The following is a 9,721-nucleotide window of genomic DNA, read 5'->3' as shown; positions in this document are numbered from 1 at the left end:
TTTGTTTATACACTGTCACACTCACCAGTCAGAATTAATAATACCTTTCAGGTAAAAGTGTTGAAATAACTTTAAATTTAGTTTCTTGGCTTTTGAAGACACCTTGTTTAGATCTTACATGTTGATGCTGTAAAACTTAATCTTGTTACAGAGTCAAACAACTGAAATGTTATCCTATTTCCTAGTATTCTGGGGCATTTAATTGCTAGAAGCATAAATTGTAGGAGTATCAATGCGATTTTTGTCTCAAACTCTCATCCTAAACATGTTGAATCTTGTGCATACTTTATTATTTTTAATATACTATATTTAAAGAAAAGGTATCACATAGTTGACACAGTTGATCATAATACATTTGTTTTCAGATAGGTGGAAGCAAATTTATTATTTTTTATATTTTGTTATTTTTAAATAAATCTTTATATAAGCACATGATTACAAGTATGTTTATAGTTGGGTTTCAGTTATAAACAGAATACCCCCCCTTCATCAATGCCCCCTCCTTTACCACTCCTCCCTATATTCGCAACAGGCATTCTACTTCTCTCATTCTTTAATATTGTCATACTAGTTGTTGGTGTAATTATTTCTCTAAAAGCATTCATCACTCTTTGTGCTGTTTCAAATTGTGAGCCAGTCCTTCTGGCCCTTCCAGCCCTTAACTCTATTGACTCTGGGCCTTATTATAATAATGTCTTTAATTTTTCTTAAAACCTATAGATGAGTGAGAATATTCTGTGTCTATCTCTCTCCCTCTGACTTATTTCACTCAACATAATAGATTCCATGTACATCCATGTATAGGAAAATTCCATGTTGTCATCTCTTCTGACTACTGCATAATATTCCATTGTGTATTTGTACCGCAGTTTCATTAGCCATTCATTTGTTGAAGGATATCTTCCTTGTTTCCGAATCTGGATATTGTAAATACTGCTGCAATGAACATAGGTGTGAGGAAGGAATTTTGAATTGTATTTTCAAAATTACAATTTTATCAAAATATATTTCAAAATATAATTTTATCCTAGGGATATATCCCTAGGAGTGGTATTGCTGAATCATATGGGAGCTCAATTTCCAGTTTTTTGAGATATCTCTATATTATTTTCCATAAAGGCTGAACTAGATGGCATTTGCACCAGCAAATCTTCACATCCCCACCAGCACTGATTGTTCTTGATCTTTGTGATGTGTGCCAGTCTCTGTGGTGTGAGATGGTGCTCATTATAGTTTTAATTTCATCTCCCTGATGTTTAGAAATGTGGAGCATTTTTTCATGTGTCTTTTGGTCATTTGTATTTCTTTTTTGTGGAAGTGTTTGTTCATTTCTTCTCCCCATTTGTTGATGGGGCTATATGTTTTTTTCTTATTAAGTTCTGTCAATAACTTGTATATTTTTGATATTGGCCCCTTGTCTGGTGGGTATTGGCTTAATAGTTTCTCCCATTCTGTAGGTGACTTTTGTATTTAAGGCAATATTTTCTTTGAGTGCAAAAGCTTCTCAGCTTAATATAGTCCCTGTTTATCTCTTCTTCCACTTGTTTGGAGAGTGCTGTTTCCTCTTTGAAAATGCCTTTAGTCTCAATATTATATAGTGTTTTATTCACTTGCTATTCTATATACCTTATAGTTTCAGGCCTGATATCAAGGTCTTTAATCTATTTGGATTTGATCTGTGTGCATGGTGTTAGTTGGGGGTCTGAGTTCACTTCTTTGGAAGTGGCTAACCATTTGTGCCATCACCACTTGTTAAAGATGCTTTCTTTGCTCCATTTTGGATTTCTAGTCCTCTTATCAAAAATTAATTGATTGTATGTCTGGGGAACATTCTGAATACTCACATCTATTTCACAGATATGAGGATCTGTCTTTATTCTATGTTGTATTGATAACTATTGCTTTGTTTAAAATTGGGGAAAGTAATGCCTCCCATATTCTTGTTCCCAAGGAGTGCCTTAGTTATTTGTGGGTATTTATTGTTCCAAATATAATTCAGAAGTGTTTGATCCACTTCTTTGAAGAATTCCAGGTTATCTTTAGAGGGAGTTTATTAAATCTGTACAATGCTTTGGGGAGTCTTGCCATTTTAATGTTATAAATTCTGCCCATCCATGAGCAGGGTATGTATTTTCATTTCCTTGTGCCCTCTTTTATTTCTTGAAGCAGGCTTTTGTAGTTTTCTTTGTATAGGTCCTTCATCTCTTTAGTTAAGTTGACCCTAAGATATTTGAGTTTGTGGAGCATTAGTGTGAATGGGATTGTTTTTTGATATTCATTTCTTTTCTATAATTATTGGTGTATAAGAAGGCCATTGATTTTGTGTGTTAATTTTCTAGCCTGTCACTTTGCTATATAAATTTATTGTTTCTAGAAGAATTTTGGTAAAGTCCTTATGTTTTTTAAATATAGTATAATACCATCTACAAAGAGTGAGAGCTTAACTTTTTCCTTACCTATCTAAATGCCCTTGATATCTTTTTCCTGCCTAATAGCTATGGCAAGTACTTCAGTACTATGATGAATAAGAGTGGTAAGAGAGGGCAGCCTTGTCTTTTACCAGATTTTAGGGGAAAGGCTTTTAGTTGATCTCCATTGAGAATAATATTTGCCATTGGTTTGTGGTAGATGGCCTCTACTATATTAAGAAAAGTTCCTTCCAATCCATCTTGATGAGGTTTTATTTTCTATCAAGAATGGGTGTTGGACCTTATTGAATTCTTTCTTTGCATCTATTGATATGATCATATGATTCTTTTTTGTTGATATGGTGTATTATGTTTATTGATTTATGGGTGTTAAACCATTCTTGCATTCTTGGGATGAAACCTACTTGTTTCATGGTGAATGTCCTTCTTGAAGATGCATTGAATTCGATTTGCCAGGATTTTGTTGAGGATCTTTGCATCTGTGTTCATCAGGGATATTGGTCTGTAATTTTTTTTTCATCAGCATCTTTGTCTTGTTTTGGTATTAAGGTGATATTAGCTTCATAGAAACTATTTGGAAGTGTTCCTGTTTCTTCAATTTTATAAAAAATCCTGAAAAGGATTGGTAGTATCTCCTCTTGAAATGTTTGAAATAATTCATTAGTGTACCCGTGGGCTTTTATTTTGGGGGAAGAATTTTGATCACCATTTTAGTGTCCTTAATAGTGATGTATCTGTTTAGATATTCTACCTCATCTCTATTCAACTGTGGAAGGTTATAAGAGTCCGATAATTTAACCATTTCTTCTAGCTTTTTATGATTAGAGACATAGAGTTTGTCAAAGTAGTCTCTGATTACCCTTTGAATCTCTGCAATATCTGCAGTGATCTCGCCGTTTTCATTTCTAATCTGGTTTTTCTCTCTCCCTTTGTGAGTTTTGCCAATTGTTTATCAATCTTGTTTATTTTCAAAGAACCAACTTTTGCTTTTGTTGAGCTTTGAATTTTTTTTGAATTTTCACTTCATTGATTTCTGCTTTAAGCTTTGTTATTTCCTTCTGCCTACCTATTTTTGTTTAATTTGTTGATCATTATCCAATTTTATAAACTGTGTCATTAAGCTATTCATGTATGTCCCTTCCTTCTCCCTGATGTGTGCTTGCAAAGCTATAAATTTTTCTCTCAGTACCACTTTTACTGTGTCTCATAAATTTTGATAATTTGTGTCTTTTTGTCATTTGTTTCCAAGAATGTTTTTATTTCCTCTTTGATTTTATCCTTGATCCACTCGTAGTTCAGTAGTAAGCTGCTTGATTTCCAGGAGTTAAAGTTTTTCTTCTGTGACCCTTTGTAGTTCACGTCTAATTTCAGTGCCTTGTGATCAGCAAAGGTAGTCTGCATGATTACTATCCTCTTGATTTTATGAAGATATGTTTTATGGCCAGCAAATGGTCTATCCTGAAGAATAACCCTTGTGCATTGGAGAATAATGAGTATCCAGGTTTTGGGGATGGAGTGCCATATATATTTTATATATAAAATTATAATTATTGTAACTATAATTACAAATCTACTAGTCCACTTTCTTCCATTTCTTTTCTGTGAGATAGTATATTTTTGTTAGGTTTTAGTCTGGTTGACATATCAAGAATCAGGGCAGTGTTGAGGTCTCCTACAATTATTTTGTTTCTATTGATATCTTTTTTCAGATTTGTCAACAATTGTATTAAATACTTTGCTATTCCCTCATTGGGTGTGTAAATGTTTAGGAGGGTGAATTCTATCTCTTGTACATATTCCTTTATTATATGAAATGTCCATCTTTGTCCCTTACAACTTTTCTTAGTCTAACGTTTGTGTCATCTGATATTAGTATTGCCACTCTTCTTTGTAAAGGGTATTGTTTGCTTGGATGATTTTCTTCCAAGCTTTGATTTTGAATCTATGTTTGTTCTGACTATTCACTTGTGTTTCTTTTAGGCAAAAGAAGGTTGGCTTCAATTTTTTGATCCATTTAGCACTCTGTGTCTCTTAACTGGTGCTTTTAGTCCATTGACATTGAGAGAGATAATTGTCATGAGATTTAGTGCCATCTTTGTGTACAAGTTTAATGTGTTTGTTGGCAATATTGTCTTAAAGTAGACCTTTCAGTTTTTCTTCTAAGACTAGTTCTGAGTCTGCAAAGCTTTTGAGCTATTGTTAATCCATGAAAATATGTAAACTTCCTTCAAACCTGAGTGTATCTTGTTTGGTGCAGTACTCTAGGCAAAGCATTTGTTTCATTGAATTTTGTCACTATTTACTATTTATACTGCCTTCTGGTCTTGAGGGACTTTTTGTGACAGGACTGCTTTAAATCTTAAGGATGCTCCTTTGAATATAATTTCTCTTTTTGATCTTGTTGCTTTCAGTATTCTTTCCTTATCTGTGATATTTGTCATTGTGACTATTATGTGTCATAAGGTGCTTTTCCTTCGGTGTCTTTTAGCTGGTACTCTTCAGGAGTGCAGGATTTGTTTGCATGTAGTTTTTAGCTCTGGTAATTTCACTGTAATTATGTCCCTGACTGTTGATTCTTCCTGGGAATTTTCTTTCTGTGTGTTCGGGATCTCAATGATTTTTATGTTGTTTCTGTTGATCTTATCAAAGATTTCTATTTTCATCTGTTTGTTGGGAGCCAGTGCTTCCTTGCAGAAGCTTGACATGAGCACAGCCATTTTGATTACAAGCAGCCATTATGCTGCAAGCCTGTCCTCTAGTTGAACTGTAACTTGAATACATGTCAGATGTCCATGAAACAATGCAGACCACTAATTGCAAGCCTGAGAAATTCGCTGATGTCATCTAGGTACTCCCTAACGGGATGTTCTGGACAACTTCAACACAGGAGCTATTAAGGTTGTACTAGGTACGGGCTAACGTGGAATGTTTGGAAAGAATGTAAAGCGTTGCATACCCTCCCTTTGTGATATCTTACTATATAAGCTTTGTTAGTTCTGAAAATAAATGCCACCTTGATCAGAATATTTTGCCTTGGTGGTCCTCCCCCTTTCTCTCCTATTCTCTTCACAGGTGAAGGCCTTTTCCACGACCATAAATAAACTGAGGCCGTGGGGCCCAGTTGGCGCCCAACGTGGGGCGTGGAAACCGGACCTCTGCCGGACACCGAAAGCATCCCGGGAGCCTCTCCACACGTTGGAGGGGGTAAGATCTTTCTCCTTTCATTGTGTCCAATAGAATGGGAAAAGAATTGTCAAAGGAAGCGTGGTTCATCAGAGACCTCAAGAAAAATCTCAGAGAAAGAGGTATAAGAGTTAAGAAAAAGAATTTGTTAGAGTTTTTCCTTTTTATTCATAAGAAATGCCCTTGGTTCTCCATTGGCAGCCCTATCGGGGCAAAACCTTTCATTAGCTACCAAACTTGGCAAAAGGTAGGGCGTGAAATTAATATGATTCTCCTGGAAGAAAGCATTCAAGATGAAACTGCCTCCAGAATTATTTTTTCCTATTGGGGACTTATTAAAGATATTATTAAGGCAGCTGACACTAACCCCAGTTGCAAACATCTTTCTGTTGCCAATCAAGATCTTGATTCTCCTTCCTTCTCCCCTGTTCCCCCTGTTCCTGGAGTGGACCGTGCTTGCCAGGTCTCTCCGTGTTCCGATCTTCCTTCATTAACTCCTCCTGCAAAAATTTACCCTGTCCGGCAGAATTCTCCTTCTGAGGAGCCCCTAGACCCTGACAAAGTCGCTTCCCTTGAGGACGAGGCTGCACGATATGATCACAGCCGGTATTCCCCCGTTAGTATAGCTGCAAAGCTGACTGCCCCCTCCAATTTTGGCTCCTCCTGCATACTCAAATCCTGAGCCTTTTCTTGAACACGAGAAAGCAATCAGCGATCATGTTTCATGCCTTCGCTGACTGGCGGAATTGCAGGCTGAGGCTAAAACCCTCAGTCAGCACTTGGCACTCCCCCTACCTGCTTTTGCTTTTCCTATTATTACTCATTCCCCTGGAGCAGTCCCTGAAGAAACACCGCCATTCATGGCCCTGCACACCCCGGCTGTCGCTCCCGGCTACAAGCAGGACTCCCTCCCATTGAGGAGAGTGAGGAAGGGGATGGAGAGGCGGAAGGGAAAGATGCTGCTCCTGCTCCTGCCCTGGCACCAGCAGGTGAGCGACTTGCTGGCCAACGCCTTAGAAAGGACCGTGATCTTCAGCACAAAACTTTGCTGGCCCCTCCCCGCGTTATCAGTGGAAGGTTCTGCCTTACTTTGTCAGCCCTACACTTTGTAAATATATGTAGCACAGGTAATGAATTTTGAAAAAAATATTTTAAAAAGAAACCTAATTATCTTATTCAACCTTATAGTAAAACAGCATATTAATTGGCTAATGCAAAATACAAATAATTGACCTTTGGCATGTGCCTCCTTTAAGGAAAAATTGATATTCATTATCCAGCAAATAAGTTTATACAGTTTTTAAAAGATGCATGTTTTTATTTTTCCCATTATAACATAATCCTCTCCTACTACTAATGCAAATATCATATTTATGAATGGGTCTTCTAATGAACATGCTGCCTATATAATTAATAATGTGTTCACCATAATGTCCACTGATCACACTTCTGCACAGTTTGTAAAATTATGAGGTTTTAAAAGTGTTTAAAAATGTCATAATGAGCCCTTTAATCTATGCAGAGGTAGTATATACGTGGCAATTCTCTACTTGTATTGGAAACAGTAAGTTCTGTGTAGTCCAAATGCAGACAAAAATTTAGGATACAATATCACCTCCCCCTTAAAGTTGGTAAAATTTGGCTTAAGTTCAGCAGAAATAGTCTGTGTGTCCCTTTGTAATCGCAAGTGTGATCGCTCTGCTAAAAATGTCAGATAGCGGTGGACATTAAAAAAAATCAGCAACTCTGTTTATGTGGAATTTATAAGAGTTATTGTCAGATTTTTGATGTGAGTGATGAGAGGCCTCAAATAATTGTGAAGTTTGTAAAATGAATGATGTGGCATGAGTGTGCCTTTTCTGAAAGCATATGTGTAATTAAGCTTAGTGCATTAGGTGGTGTAGAGTAATTATTCAGACATTGAAAGTTAGGGAACTTTCTAAATTCAGGTCTGCAAAAGTTAAATTCAGGTCTACAAAGGTTAAATTCAGATCTGTAAGGGTTAAAAGATTCTCCAGGGAGAAAGAGCAACCAGGAGATAAGAGCACTAAGATAAGAGCATTTTGTCCATGCCTCTCAGAAATCTTAGAGCAAGGTCATAATTCTGTCACTTGTAATAAATTATTGGTAAAAAGAAAAATTTTTTGGCGTTTTAAATCCAAATGGACACAAAAGTGTTAAAATTTGAGTCTTTTATATTTTTATTAAAAATTTATTTTGATTTTCAAAGTATTTGAAATAAAATTATGTGGAAAATGTTGTGGTTAGTCTTTTTAAATAATAGTGTTAATTTTATTGCACAGTGAACACCCAAGTGTGCTTTATAGTACCCTTGGTTTTAATTCTGTGCTACAGCAGAGTCTGTTCTTTACTCTGCATTGAAAGGACTATCCTTTTAAGTGTATTCAGAAAGTCAGCACATTATACAAAACTTTATATTTGTGTCAAAGTGAAGAAATCTAGTATTGATGAAAAAATATTGTTAATTTTATGAGTAATTAATATTATGAAAGTAACTAAATTTTATAAGCAGGTTGACAACATGTATCAAATATTAATTCCTGGGTGCAGAACTAAGAATAAACTTTGAGCACAATCCAGTTTTGTTCATAAAGCTAAACCAAATCAAACCAACACATAAAGATCTTACAGAATTCCAAAAAGTGTACAGAAAACATTTATATATAAACCATAAGGGAAAATATAGAGAAAGCTACAATTTTAGAGTAAAATATACTTCTGACAGGCAATAAATCATAGTTAATACCACATATATTCCAGTATAAGCTGACTCAAGTATAAGCCAACCCCTCTAATTTTACCCTAAACTCTGGGAAAACTTGATGACTCAAGTATAAGCTGACTAAAGTATAAGCCAACCCCTCTAATTTTACCCTAAACTCTGGGAAAACTTGATGACTCAAGTATAAGCTGAGGTGGAAAATTTACCAGCAGCCATTGGTAAATTTCAAAAATAAAAATATATAACCAAAACAATTACAATAATTGAGGAATCAGTAGGTTAAATGTTTTTTTAATATTTATTGCTAAAGTAAAAATGTAAATTAGCAACAATAACTTTAAAACTTTAAAGTGCAGAAAACCATATTTTAGCAGTTAATCAAGCTAAATTACGAAGTTTAAAATCCTTCAAAACTGAATTCCTCATCATCATCTGCCACATCCCACTCAGGAGGAGCACACACCAGAAAGTGTAATGCTCTCCTGAAAAGGAATTATTTGCCAAAAAGGCCCGCTTAGAGCAGTCAAAATCACTTGACCCTTTGCGTGGATTGTTTGGCCATAATTCCAATAGTGGCTGTAACTATCTCTCTCTTTATTTTTGACCATTATTAGAAATCAAGCCTTAGTAAATTCTTGCTAACAAAGGAGGACAGTACAAATCCCGCCAAAAGTCTCCCACTAAACAGCTCCCTGTAATTTTTGCTACTTTGGCGCCAAGATCAGGTTTTTTCAAAACTTAGCTCATAGTAAAGCAATTTTCAGTTTTCCCCCTGCTTACTCAAAACAAGGTAATTTTCAGTTTTCCCCCAAAACTCTAAAACATTTCTCTCTCTTCCCACTTCCCTGAAAATTACCTGTTTCCCCCTCCTTACCCAAAACAAAATTAACCCAAAACAAACTGCTTTTTCACCTTCAGTATCGGTTCTTTAATATGCTAATTTAAGCCAGGGTCCTCCATTCTTTTCCCAGTTTCTTTGATGTCAAGAATTTGCACCCGGGGCCGGAGAGATAGCATGGAGGTACGGCGTTTGCCTCTCATGCAGAAGGTCATCGGTTCGAATCCTGGCGTCCCATATGGTCCCCCGAGCCTGCCAGGAGCAACTTCTGAGCGTGGAGCCAGGAGTAACCCCTGAGCACTGCCGGGTGAGACCCAAAAACCAAAAAAAAAAAAAAAAAAAATTTGCACCCTGCTTTCCAAGCCTCAAACCTTTAAAAGTCAGCCAGCTCAAAAAATAAATTTGTCTTCGTCTTTTCAGATGTAAGTCCCCATGCAATCTGTGTGGTCTCATTCATTTTTACAATATTTTTCCATCTATTCGCCATTCCGTGTACCCACTCTCTCCCCGTGGAATTTTTTCCCAAAT

The 9,721-nt window shown here is 36.1% G+C and overlaps 1 non-coding gene across 1 annotated transcript; it reads left to right on the top strand.

Moving 5' to 3' along the window:
* The first annotated feature begins 7,907 nt into the window (after positions 1 to 7,907).
* LOC126007732 (small nucleolar RNA SNORA22) lies at positions 7,908 to 8,036 on the top strand. The gene has a single exon (XR_007495222.1). It is a non-coding gene; the product is annotated as a small nucleolar RNA SNORA22 (small nucleolar RNA).
* The last annotated feature ends 1,685 nt before the right edge of the window (positions 8,037 to 9,721 follow it).

Source organism: Suncus etruscus, chromosome 4 (assembly GCF_024139225.1).
Source record: "Suncus etruscus isolate mSunEtr1 chromosome 4, mSunEtr1.pri.cur, whole genome shotgun sequence".
Lineage (NCBI taxonomy): Eukaryota > Metazoa > Chordata > Mammalia > Eulipotyphla > Soricidae > Suncus > Suncus etruscus.
Note: the sequence above shows the minus strand (reverse complement) of the source record. Positions and strands in the feature narration are given on the sequence as shown.